The sequence below is a fragment of the Balaenoptera acutorostrata genome, chromosome 19 (assembly GCF_949987535.1).
Source record: "Balaenoptera acutorostrata chromosome 19, mBalAcu1.1, whole genome shotgun sequence".
Lineage (NCBI taxonomy): Eukaryota > Metazoa > Chordata > Mammalia > Artiodactyla > Balaenopteridae > Balaenoptera > Balaenoptera acutorostrata.
Genome location: NC_080082.1, coordinates 14861468 through 14875413, shown reverse-complemented (window position 1 = coordinate 14875413; position 13946 = coordinate 14861468). Strand labels below are relative to the sequence as shown.

Below are 13946 nucleotides of genomic sequence, written 5' to 3'. Positions count from 1 at the left end.
AACTAGAGAAAGCCTGTGAGCAGCAATGAAGACCCAACACAGCCAAAAATAAATAAATAAATAAATTTATTTTAAAAAAAGAAAAAAGCCATCTATGAAAAGCCCAAAGCTAATATATTCAATGGTGAAAGACTAAAAGCTTTTCAAGGGTGCCTATTCTTGCCAATTCTATTCAACATAGTATTGGAAGTCCTAGACAGAGCAAATAGACAAGAAAAATAAATAAAAGGTGTCCAAATTAGAAAGGAAGAAGTAAAATTATCTCTGTTCTTAGATGATGTGATCTTTTATATAGAACCCCCTGAAGATTATGGGCGCCCACACACGCAAACCGGTTATAACTGGTAACCAAATGTAGCAAAATTGCAGGATACAAAATCAGCATGCAAAAATCAGTTGTGTTTCTATACACTAACAGTGAACAATCTGAAAAGGACATTAAGAAAACAATTTCATTTACAGTAGCATCAAAGAGAATAAAATACTTGGGAATAGATCTAAATGAGGAAGTGAAAGGTGAAAAGATGCACAACATCGCTAATCACCAGAGAAAAGCAAAAAACAAACAAACAAAAATTGTGTTGGAGAGAATGTGGAAAAATTGGAACCCTTGTGCACTGTTGGTGAGAATGTAAAATGGTGCAGCCACCATGGAAAACAGTATGGCAGTTACTCAAAAAATTAAATACTGAATTACCATATGATCAAGCAATACTACTGCTGGGTATATATCCAAAAGAATTGAAAGCAGGGTCTCAGAGAGATATTCGTACATCCATGTTCATAGCAGCATTATTCACTATAGCCAAGAGGTGGAAGCAACCCAAATATTCATTGACGGATGAATGGATAAACAAAATGTGGAATGCTATGCAACCCTAGAAAGGAAGGAAATACTTTAACATGGCTGAACCTTGAGGAAATTATGTTATGAAATAAGCCAGTCATGAAATGATACTGTATGATTCCACTTATATGAGGTATCTAAATTAACCAAACTCATAGAAACAGAAAAAAATTATTAGGGGCTGGGGGTAAGGGAGAAAAGGGAGCTGTTTAGTGGGTATAGAGTTTCATATTTGCAACATGAAGGAAGTCTGGAGATTTGTTTCACAACAATGTGCATATACTTAACACTACTTACTGTACCCTTAAAAATGGCTAAGATGGTAAAATTTATATGTTTTCTTTTTATACAATAAAAGAAGTGTAGATCCAAAGAGTTCTCATTACAAGGGAAAAAACTTATTTTTTTGGTATCTCTATGAGATGATGGATGCTAACTAAACTTATTTTGTTGATCACTTCACAATATACGTAAATCAAGTCATTATGCTGTACACCTTAAACCTGTGCAATGATGTATGTCAATTATATCTCAATAAAACTGGAAAAAAACTTTAAAGCCATGAAAATGTAAGCTTCATGAGGGCAGGGTGGTTTTATTTATTTATTTATTTATTTATTTAGGTCTGTTTTATTTTCTTCTATCTGCTTAGTGACCAGAAGAGCCTCTGGCACATAATCGGCACTCAATCCATATTTGATGAATGAATGGATTAGAAAATACCATGACTAATGGATTGCCATTACTCTTTATCTTCTTGTTAAGTGAATTACAACAAGGAGATACTAGGTTTAACTGAAAATATTACTAGTGTGGAAGGAAGATTCAGAGACAAAGACGTTTAGAAAGTTTACTTTCAAAGAGGTGCAAGGAAATGGTCAATAAGCACTTGAAAAGTTGCTCAACGTCATGAGCCATTAGGAAAATGCAAATCAACATCATAATGGGATATCACTTCACACCCACTGTGATGGCTGTTAAAAAAAAAACAGCAGTAATAGTGGTGGCAAGGATGTGGAGAAATTGTAATGCTCACACACTGCTGGTAGGAATGTAAAATGGTTCAGCGACTTTGGAAAACGGTTTGGCAGTTTCTCAAAAGGTTAAAAATATAGTTACCATATGACCCATCAGTTCCACTCCTAGAGAAATGAAAACTTATGTCCACATAAAACTTTTACAAGAATGTCCATAGTAGCATTATTCATAATAGCCAGAAAATGGAAACAACCCAAATATCTATCAGCTGATGAATGGATAAATAAAATGTGATATATCCATACCATGGAATATTACTTGAGAAGAAAAAAGAATGTTGTACTGATGCATGCTGCAACATGGATGAACCTTGAAAACATTGTGCTAAGTGAAAGAAGCCAGTGGGAAAGAGCATATTTTGTGTAATTCCATTTAAACAAATGTCCAAACTAGACAAAAAAGAGACTAGTGGTTGCCTAGAGTTGAGTGTGAGGATGTATGTGGTGGGGACGGGTAGGGGATGGGTGTGGAGATCGACTGCTTACAGATGCAGGGTTTCTTTTGGGGGCAATGAAAATATTCTAAAATTGATTGTGTTGATGGTGGTGCGATTGTGAATATACTAAAAACCATCGAACTATACACTAAATGGATGAATTGTATGGTATGTGAACTATACCTCCACAACACTGTTTTTTTTTTTTAAAGGTGCAAAGGAGTCAGACTTCAGGAAGACCAACTCAAATATTTGGCATTTAAAGGAATTTCAAGTTTTTAAAAGAAAGGTAAGAAACCTGAGAAATTACCAGTTTCATTCAGCTGATCATGGTAGGAAACAGTAACTTTTTCTCATGTTAACCATATCCACAAAGACTGTGACATTGTTTCAGACACTAGCATTCTAAGTCAGGGATAGCACCATTTTTTATTAGGGAGTCCACACTTGTAGGAATTGCTTAGTTTTTAAGTTTTTCCTCAGAACTGAAATTAGATGAGATGACCCCATCATCATTTGTTCATCTTGGGGTACAAAGTGCTTATTTTTCCTGATTCTAGCATTTCATAATGGAAGCAGGGCAAAGCATTGGTGGGGCTTGCACACTGGGAAAAATAAGAAATTTCTAGAAAAACACCTGGGATGTTTCTATAAATAGCAGAATTAGTTCGTATATTATACTAGTGTTGTTTTCTGTTCATGTGTTCTCTAAAATAATTTTGAATTCTGACTATGAAAATTTTAAATGTGTATAAAAGAAACAATAGTATAGTTAATATCCATATATCCATCATCCATTATCAAGACTTTGCCATATTTCTTCTTTCCTCCTTTTCCTTGTTTTCTTTGTTGAAGTATTTATAAAGCAAATCCTAGGTACGTGTCATTTCCTCTCATACCCCTCAGTATGCATCTCTAAAAACCTAATTTCTTAATTACAATTCCACATTGCATCAAATAATCAGATCTCTTCAACTGTATCCAAAATATCTTTTTATAGTTGGTTCATTTGGGTTAGGATCTGAACAAGTTTCAAATATTACTTTTAGTTTTACATCTCTTAAATTTCTCTTAATCTTTTCATGCCATTGACTTAATTGTTGAAACAGTTGTCCTGTGAAATTTCCCACATTCTGGATGTGGCAGACATTCTTGTGGTGTCATTTAACTTGTTCCTCTAACGCCCAAACATCCATTAAATGGAATTTAGCTCTAGAGCATGTATTTTCAACTGGGGCGATATTGGAAATTTTACATTGTTACTCTTCTCTCCTGATCTTGTATCTCTATTCCACGTTTTCCGCCAATTTTATGTTAATGTGATACTTTTTTATCCTTGAAAGTATTTTACTGATTATTTTTCTGTGCAACAAAAATATGGACTGATGTGGTAGACTGCTAGACATTCCCCAATACCCATTCTCTCCTTCTTTTCCGGTATTAAAATTCCTGGACTAGGACCACTTTTCATGTGAATTTCTCAGCTTGGGGTCCCAGACCATGCAGGCAGAATGCATTTGAGCACCAAATCCACGTAAAGGAATGCCTATGGTTACAGATTCTCACCGGAGAGGTTTTTTCTTCCCAGAGGCCAGACCGAGAGAGATTTCTTTTTTTTTTTTTTAATTGCCTGATTGATATAATCTTACCTGTGTAGCTTGTATTTTTTTTTAACATCTTTATTGGAGTATAATTGCTTTACAATGGTGTGTTAGTTTCTGCTTTATAACAAAGTGAATCAGTTATACATATACATATGTCCCCATATCTCTTCCCTCTTGCATGTCCCTCCCTCCCACCCTCCCTATCCCACCCCTCTAGGTGGTCACAAAGCCCCGAGCTGATCTCCCTGTGCTATGCGGCTGCTTCCCACTAGCTATCTATTTTACGTTTGGTAGTGTATATATGTCCATGCCACTCTCTCACTTTGTCCCAGCTTACCCTTCCCCCTCCCCGTATCCTCAAGTCCATTCTCTAGTAGGTATCCATCTTTATTCCCGTCTTGCCCCTAGGTTCTTCATGAACATTTTTTTATTTTTTTAGATTCCATATGTATGTGTTAGCATACGGTATTTGTTTTTCTCTTTCTGACTTACTTCACTCTCTGTGACAGTCTCTAGGTCCATCCACCTCACTACAAATAACTCAGTTTCATTCCTTTTTATGGCTGAGTAACATTCCATTGTATGTATGTGCCACATCTTCTTTATCCATTCATTTGTCGATGGACACTTCAGTTGCTTCCATGTCCTGGCTATTGTAAATAGAGCTGCAATGAACATTGTGGTACATGACTCTTTTTGAATTATGGTTTTCTCAGGGTATATGCCCAGTAGTGGGATTGCTGGGTCATATGGTAGTTCTATTTTTAGTTTTTTAAGGAACGTCCATACTGTTCTCCATAGTGGCTGTATCAATTTACATTCCCACCAACAGTGCAAAAGGGTTCCCTTTTCTCCACACCCTCTCCAGCATTTATTGTTTGTAGATTTTTTGATGATGGCCATTCTGACCGGTGTGAGATGATATCTCATTGTAGTTTTGATTTGCATTTCTCTAATGATTAATGATGTTGAGCATTCTTTCATGAGTCTGTTGGCAATCTGTATATCTTCTTTGGAGAAATGTCTATTTAGGTCTTCTGCACATTTTTGGATTGGGTTGTTTGTTTTTTTAATATTGAGCTGCATGAGCTGCTTGTAAATTTTGGAGATTAATCCTTTGTCAGTTGCTTCGTTTGCAAATATTTTCTCCCATTCTGAGGGTTGTCTTTTTGTCGTTTTTATGGTTTCCTTTGCTGTGCAAAAGCTTTTAAGTTTCATTAGGTCCCATTTGTTTATTTTTGTTTTTATTTCCATTTCTCTAGGAGGTGGGTCAAAAGGATCTTGCTGTGATTTATGTCATAGAGTGTTCTGCCTATGTTTTCCTCTAAGAGTTTGATGGTGTCTGGCCTTACATTTAGGTCTTTAATCCATTTTAAGTTTATTTTTGTGTATGGTGTTAGGGAGTGTTCTAATTTCATACTTTTATATGTACCTGTCCAGTTTTCCCAGCACCACTTATTGAAGAGGCTATCTTTTCTCCACTGTATATTCTTGCCCCCTTTATCAAAGATGAGGTGACCATATGTGCGTGGGTTTATCTCTGGGCTTTCCATCCTGTTCCATTGATCTATATTTCTGTTTCTCTGCCAGTACCATACTGTCTTGATTACTGTAGCTTTGTAGTATAGTCTGAAGTCAGGGAGCCTGATTCCTCCAGCTCTGTTTTTCTTTCTCAAGATTGCTTTGGCTATTCGGGGTCTTTTGTGTTTCCATACAAATTGTGAAATTTTTTGTTCTAGTTCTGTGAAAAATGCCATTGGTAGTCTGATAGGGATTGCATTGAATCTGTAGATTGCTTTGGGTAGTAGAGTCATTTTCACAATGTTGATTCTTCCAATCCAAGAACATGGTATATCTCTCCATCTATTTGTATCATCTTTAATTTCTTTCATCAGTGTCTTATAATTTTCTGCATACAGGTCTTTTGTCTCCTTAGGTAGGTTTATTCCTAGATATTTTATTCTTTTTGTTGCAATGGTAAATGGGAGTGTTTTCTTAATTTCACTTTCAGGTTTTTCATCATTAGTGTATAGGAATGCAAGAGATTTCTGTGCATTAATTTTGTATCCTGCTACTTTACCAAATTCATTGATTAGCTCTAGTAGTTTTCAGATAGCATCTTTAGGATTCTCTATATATAGTATCATGTCATCTGCAAACAGTGACAGCTTTACTTCTTCTTTTCCAATTTGGATTCCTTTTATTTCTTGTTCTTCTCTGATTGCTGTGGCTAAAACTTCCAAAACTATGTTGAATAATAGTGGTGAGAGTGGGCAACCTTGTGTTGTTCCTGATCTTAGTGGAAATGGTTTCAGTTTTTCACCATTGAGGATGATGTTGGCTGTGGGTTTCTCATGTATGGCCTTTATTATGTTGAGGAAAGTTCCCTCTATGCCTACTTTCTGGAGCGTTTTTATCATAAATGGGTGTTAAATTTTGTCAAAAGCTTTTTCTGCATCTATTGAGATGATCATATGGTTTTTCTCCTTCAATTTGTTAGTATGGTGTATCACGTTGATTGATTTGCGTATATTGAAGAATCCTTGCATTCCTGGGATGAACCCCACTTGATCGTGGTGTATGATCCTTTTAATGTGCTGTTGGATTCTGTTTGCTAGTATTTTGTTGAGGGTTTTTACATCTATGTTCTTCAGTGATATTGGCCTGTAATTTTCTTTCTTTGTGACATCTTTGTCTGGTTTTGGTATCAGAGTGATGATGACCTCGTAGAATGAGTTTGGGAGTGTTCCTCCCTCTGCTATATTTTGGAAGAGTTTGAGAAGGATAGGTGTTAGCTCTTCTCTAAATGTTTGATAGAATTCGCCTGTGAAGCCATCTGGTCCTGGGCTTTTGTTTTTTGGAAGATTTTTAATCACAGTTTCAATTTCAGTGCTTGTGATTGGTCTGTTCATATTTTCTGTTTCTTCCTGGTTCAGTCTTGGAAGGCTGTGCATTTCTAAGAATTTGTCCATTTGTTCCAGGTTGTCCATTTTATTGGCATATAGTTGCTTGTAGTAATCTCTCATGATCCTTTGTATTTCTGCAGTGTCAGTTGTTACCTCCCTTTTTTCATTTCTAATTCTATTGATTTGAGTCTTTTCTCTGTTTTTCTTGGTGAGTCTGGCTAATCGTTTATCAATTTTATCTTCTCAAAGAACCACCTTTTAGTTTTATTGATCTTTGCTATCGTTTCCTTCATTTCTTTTTTATTTATTTCTGATCTGATCTTTTATGATTTCTTTCCTTCTGCTAACTTAGGGGTTTTTTTGTTCTTCTCTAATTGCTTTAGGTGTAAGGTTAGGTTGTTTATTTGAGATGTTTCTTGTTTCTAAGGTAGGATTGTATTGCTATAAACTTCCCTCTTAGAACTGCTTTTGCTGCATCCCATAGGTTTTGGGTCATCGTGTTTTCATTGTCATTTGTTTCTGGGTATTTTTTGATTTCCTCTTTGATTTCTTCAGTGATCTGTTGGTTATTAAGTAGTGTGTTGTTTAGCCTCCATGTGTTTGTATTTCTTACAGATTTTTTCCTGTAATTGATATCTCGTCCCATGGCATTGTGGTCAGAAAAGATACTTGATACGATTTCAATTTTCTTAAATTTACCAAGGCTTGATTTGTGACCCAGGGTATGATCTGTCCTGGAGAATGTTCCATGAGCACTTGAGAAGAATGTATATTCTGTTGTTTTTGGATGGAATGTCCTATAAATATCAATTAAGTCCATCTTGTTTAATGTGTCATTCAAAGCTTGTGTTTCCTTATTTATTTGCATTTTGGATGGTCTGTCCATTGGTGAAAGTGGAGTGTTAAAGTCCCCTACTATGATTGTGTTACTGTCGATTTCCCCTTTTATGGCTGTTAGTATTTTCCTTATGTACTGAGGTGCTCCTATGTTGGCTGCATAAATATTTACAATTGTTATATCTTCTTCTTGGATTGATCCCTTGATCCTTATGTAGTGTCCTTCTTTGTCTCTTGTAATAGTCTTTGTTTTAAAGTCTATTTTGTTTGATATGTGAATTGCTACTCCAGCTTTCTTTTGATTTCCATTTGCATGGAATATCTTTTTCCATCCCTTCACTTTCAGTCTGTATGTGTCCCTAGGTCTGAAGTGGGTCTCTTGTAGACAGCATATATACGGGTCTTGTTTTTGTATCCATTCAGCCAATCTATGTCTTTTGGTTGGAGCATTTAATCCATTTACATTTAAGGTAATTATCGATATGTATGTTCCTATTACCATTTTCTTAATTGTTTTGGGTTTATTATTGTAGGTCTTTTCCTTCTCTTGTGTTTCCTGCCTAGAGAAGTTCTTTTAGCATTTGTTGTAAAGCTGGTTTGGTGGTGCTGAATTCTCTTAGCTTTTGCTTGTCTGTAAAGGTTTTAATTTCTCCATCAAATCTGAATGAGATCCTTGCTGGGTAGAGTAATCTTGGTTGTAGGTTTTTCTCCTTCATCACTTTAACTATGTCCTGCCACTCCCTTCTGGCTTGCAGAGTTTCTGCTGAAAGATCAGCTCTTAACCTTATGGGGATTCCCTTATGTGTTATTTGTTGTTTTTCCCTTGCTGCTTTTAATATTTGTTCTTTGTATTTAATTTTTGATAGTCTGATTAATGTGTCTTGGCCTGTTTCTCCTTGGATTTATCCTCTATGGGACTTTCTGTGCTTCCTGGACTTGATTAACTATGTCCTTTCCTATATTAGGGAAGTTTTCAAGTATAATCTCTTCAAATATTTTCTCAGTCCCTTTCTTTTTCTCTTCTTCTTCTGGGACCCCTATAATTTGAATGTTGGTGCGTTTAATGTTGTCCCAGAGGTCTCTGAGACTGTTCTCAATTCTTTTCATTCTTTTTTCTTTATTCTGCTGTGCAGTAGTTATTTCCACTACTTTATCCTCCAGGTCACTTATCCGTTCTTCTGCCTCAGTTATTCTGCTATTGATCCCTTCTAGAGAATTTTTAATTTCATTTATTCTTTTGTTCATCACTGTTTGTTTGCTCTTTAGTTCTTCTAAGTCCTTGTTAAACGTATCTTGTATTTTCTCCATTCTATTTCCAAGATTTTGGATCATCTTTACTGTCATTATTCTGAATTCTTTTTCAGGTAGACTGCCTATTTCCTCTTCATTTGTTAGGTCTGGTGGGTTTTTGCCTTGCTCCTTCATCTCCTGTGTGTTCCTCTGTCTTCTCATTTTGCTTAACTTACTGTGTTTGGGGTCTCCTTTTCACAGGCTGCAGGTTCGTAGTTCCCGTTGTTTTTGGTGTCTGTCCCCAGTGGCTAAGGTTGGTTTAGTGGGTTGTGTAGGCTTCCTGGTGGAGGGGACTAGTGCCTGTGTTCTGGTGGATGAGGCTGGATCTTGTCTTTCTGGTGGGCATGTCCACGTCTGGTGGTGTGTTTTGGGGTGTCTGTGGCCTTATTTTGATTTTAGGCAGCCTCTGTGCTGATGGATGGGGCTGTGTTCCTGTCTTGCTAGTTATTTGGCATAGGGTGTCCAGCACTGTAGCTTGCTGGCCGTTGAGTGGAGCTGGGTCTTGGTGTTGAGATGGAGATCTCTGGGAGATTTTTGTCATTTGGTATTACGTGGAGCTGGGAGGTCTCTTGTGGACCAGTGTTCTGAAGTTGGCTCTCCCACCTCAGAGGCACGGCCCTGATGCCTGGCTGGAGCACCAAGAGCCTGTCCTCCACACGGCTCAGAATAAAAGGGAGGAAAAAAAGAAAGAAAGAAGAAGATAAAATAAAATAAAGTAAAATAAAATACAATAAAGTTATTAAAAAATAAAAAATAATTATTAAGAAAAAAAATTTTTAAGTAAAAAAAAAAAAACAAAAACCAAGAGACAGACATAACCCTAGTTCAAATGGTAAAAGCAAAGCTATACAGACAAAATCACAGACAGGAGCATACACATACACACTCACAAAAAGAGAAAAAGGGAAAAATATACATATATTGTTGCTCCCAAAGTCCACCCCCTCAATTTGGGATGGTTCATTGTCTCTTCAGGTATTCCACAGATGCAGGGTACATTAATTTGATTGTGGAGATGTAATCCGCTGCTCCTGAGGCTGCTGGGAGAAATTTCCCTTTCTCTTCTTTGTTCGCACAGCTCCTGGGGTTCAGCTTTGGATTTGGCCCTGCCTCTGCATGTAGGTCGTCTGAGGGCGTCTGTTCTTCGCTCAGACAAGACGGGGTTAAAGGAGCGGCTGATTCAGGGGCTCTGGCTCACTCAGGGCCGGGGGAGGGAGGGGTACGGATGCGGGGCGAGCCTGCGGTGGCCGAGGCCAACATGACGTTGCACCAGCCTGAGGCGTGCCGCGCGTTCTCCCGGGGAAGTTGTCCCTGGATCACGGGACCCTGGCAGTGGCGGGCTGCGCAGGCTCCCGGTAGGGGTGGTGTGGAGAGTGACCCGTGCTTGCACACAGGCTTCTTGGTGGCGGCAGCAGCAGCCTTAGCGTCTCATGCCTGTCTCTGGGGTCTGCGCTGATAGCTGGGGCTCATGCCTGTCTCTGGAGCTCGTTTAGGCGGCGATCTGAATCCCATCTCCTCGCGCACCAGGAAACAAAGAGGCAAGAAAAAGTCTCTTGCCTCTTCAACAGTTCCAGACTTTCTCCCGTACTCCCTCCCGGCTAGCTGTGGCGCACTAGCCCCTTCAGGCTGTGTTCACGCAGCCAACCCCAGTCCTCTCCCTGCGATCCGACCGAAGCCCGAGCCTCAGCTCCCAGCCCCGCCCGCCCCGGTGGGTGAGCAGACAAGCCTCTCGGGCTGGTGAGTGCTGGGCGGCACCGATCCTCTGTGCGGGGATCTCTCCGCTTTGCCCTCCGCACCCCTGTGGCTGCGCTCTCCTCTGTGGCTCCGAAGCTTCCCCCCTCTGCCACCCGCAGTCTCCGACCGCGAAGGGGCTTCCTAGTGCGTGGAAACCTTTCCTCCTTCACAGCTCCCTCCCACTGGTGCAGGTGCCGTCCCTATTCTTTTGTCTCTGTTATTTCTTTTTTCTTTTGCCCTACCCAGGTACATGGGGAGTTTCTTGCCTTTTGGGAGGTCTGACGTCTTCTGCCAGCGTTCAGTGGGTGTTCTGTAGGAGCTGTTCCACATGTAGATGTATTTCTGATGTATTTGTGGGGAGGAAGGTGATCTCCACATCTTACCCTTCCGCCATCTTGAAGCTCCTCCGAGATTTCTTTTTAATTCATCCTTTCATTCAAGCTTAACATTTGAGGGGTCCTGACTTCATGCAGAGTTTAAATTACAACTCCCTGCCTTACCTGGGCCTAAGGTTTCCTCTCCTAGTCTTAAAATCCAAACCTCTTGGTTACTGAGATAGCACCAGCATAACCATAGTCTTTTTCCTAGTTTTCAGTTCCCTCTTTATTTGTGCTCCTTGGGAGGTACCCTTACCCTCTTGCAAAGTTAGCTCTGAATCTGAAAAAGTGTATGTTAGATTTTATCTAACATATCTAGGTGTTTTGAAGCCCACACATTTTAGCATTATCTAGTTTGTGATATTGCTATAGAAATTCCTGTACTTTTAGCTCCCTCCAGCCTGATGCTTCCTCCTTCCATTCTTTCCCGCTGGAATTCTTCTTCCATGGCAGATTAAAATTCCCTGCCATTCCCAAATTGTCAAGCATAGTTCCTTCACCTCTTTGCTTTAACCATAACTCGGCTGTTCCCCCAAAGATACTGCCACCCCTACAGCCAGCTTGAAATTGCTTTTTTTTCACCTAGTCTAGAAATCTAACTTACTGTCCTTTCAGGATTTCTAGTCTCTCAGAGTCATGCAATAACTATCCTTTAAAATATAGGCTATAATACAACATTTTAAATCAACTATACTCCAATAAAAATTTTAAAAATAAATAATATATAGGCTATATTACTTTATACCCTTTCTGTACACTCTCCTTTATTTACTTAGGGCCTTGACATGTGGGAAATTTCAGTATTTCTGTGGATAACCCAACCAACACCTATAAAGGCCTCCTGCCTATCTCGAACTTGAGGAGCTATATATAAATCTTACCCCATTATGGCCACCCATTCCCACAGGCACACCTTGTTCTTTTTTTTTTTTAATAATAAATTTATTTATTTATTTATTTTTGGCTGCATTGGGTCTTTGTTGCTATGCGCAGGCTTTCTCTAGTTATGGCAAGCGGGGGCTACTCTTCATTGCAGTGCGTGGGCTTCTCATTGCAGTGGCTTCTCTTGTTGCGGAGCACAGGCTCTAGGCACATGGGCTTCAGTAGTTGTGGCTCACGGGCTCTAGAGTGCAAGCTCAGTAGTTGTGGCACACGGGCTTAGTTGCTCCACGGCATGTGGGATCTTTCCGGACCAGGGATCGAACCCATGTCCCCTGCACTGGCAGGCGGATTCTTAACCACTGCGCCACCAGGGAAGTCCCTACACCTTGTTCTTTATCATGATCTTGAACTAGACTATTTTAGGAATCTTAAATCCTGATGTATAATTAACTCACTACAATTTCTTGCCCTCCAACTCAATCACAGTTTACACCTAGACATTATTCAACCGTCTGACCTCTCCACACTTTCCTCCTAAGTCTGTCAACTCCCCTGCATTGTTACTCTTCTCTTTCTTTCCAACATATACCCCATGGTGCAATACATACCCACATTCTTGCCAGCCACTTGAACTTAGCTTCCTTATCTTTGTGTAGCATCTACTGTGGAAAGTCTCTACCTGAGATTAATCTAACCCTGAGCGCTCTCCATTTCTATACCTAAAGAAAAAAAGAAAGAAAAAAGGTAAATTGGTGCTATTGGTGCATGGTGTCCAGCCTCACTGAAAATCCTTTTACAAATACTGCACCAGTGCCGCCTTAGAAGCCTTGAGTTGAAGATGGCAGAGCACATAATGGAAGGAGCCCAAGTACCTGCATTACCGCTTAGAGAAGAGCCATTTACTGAACATGTTGGGCTTTATTTGTGCAAGAAAGAAACTTCAATTGTGTTTGAGCCATCAAACATTTGGGGATTTGTTATAGCAACTTCCATTGCCTTAACTAATGCAATGAGATACCATTTCACAATTTTAATTTTCATCAGTAATAAGAGAAAATTTTATTCAGGTGCAGTAATGTAAAATTTAATCCCTCTGTTTTAGAATACATCATCAATGATACAATTAAAAATAGCACATGCTTTGGAGACATTTCTCCAAAAAAGATACTCAGTGGCCAATAAGCTCATGAAAAGATGTCTGACGTTGTTGATCATTAAGGAAATGCAAATCAAATCCACAATGAGATATCACTGCACACCCACTAAGATGGCTATGATAAACAGACAAATGATAAAATAACAAGTGTTGGCAAGGCTATGGAGAATTAGGAACTCTCATATGCAGCTTGTGGGACTGTAAAATGGTACAGCTGCTGTGGAAAACAGTTTGTTGATTCCTCAAAAAGATAAACAGAATTGTTAGCAGTTCTACTTCTACGTTTATATCCAAAATAATTGAAAATAGGAGTCCAAACAAAAACTTGTTCATGAATATTCTTGGCAGCACTATTTACAATAGCCATAAGGTGGAAACAACCCAAATGTCCATTAATGGATGAACAGAGAAACAAATTATGATGTATACACAAAATGGGATATTATTTAGCCATAAAAATGGATGAAGTATTGATACTGCTACAGCTTGGATGAACCTTGAAAATATTATACTAAGTTAAAAAAGCCAGACACAAAAGGTCACATATTGTGTGATTCCTTCTGTATGGAATATCCAGAATAGGCAAATCCATAGAGAGAGAAAGCAGATTAGAGGTTGTCAGGGGCTGGTGATAGGAGGCTGGGAAGTGATTACTTAATGGATAGGGGGTCTTCTTCTAGAGCGATGAAAGAGTTTTGAAACTAAAGAGAGGTGGTTGTACAACATCATGAATACACTAAGTTCCACTGAAATATACAGTTTAAAATGGTTCATTGTATGTTATGTGAATTTCACCTCAGAAAAGAAAACAACCGTGAAACTAAAAAGGAAAAAAAAAA

General features: G+C 38.8%; 1 long non-coding RNA gene across 1 annotated transcript in view; it reads left to right on the top strand.

Moving 5' to 3' along the window:
* Positions 1-13946, top strand: part of LOC130705723 (uncharacterized) — a 93990-nt gene that overhangs the window by 1735 nt on the left and 78309 nt on the right. The window contains exon 2 of the long non-coding RNA XR_009006101.1: positions 2534-2610. This is a non-coding gene — a long non-coding RNA (uncharacterized LOC130705723). The remainder of the gene's footprint in view (positions 1-2533; positions 2611-13946) is intronic.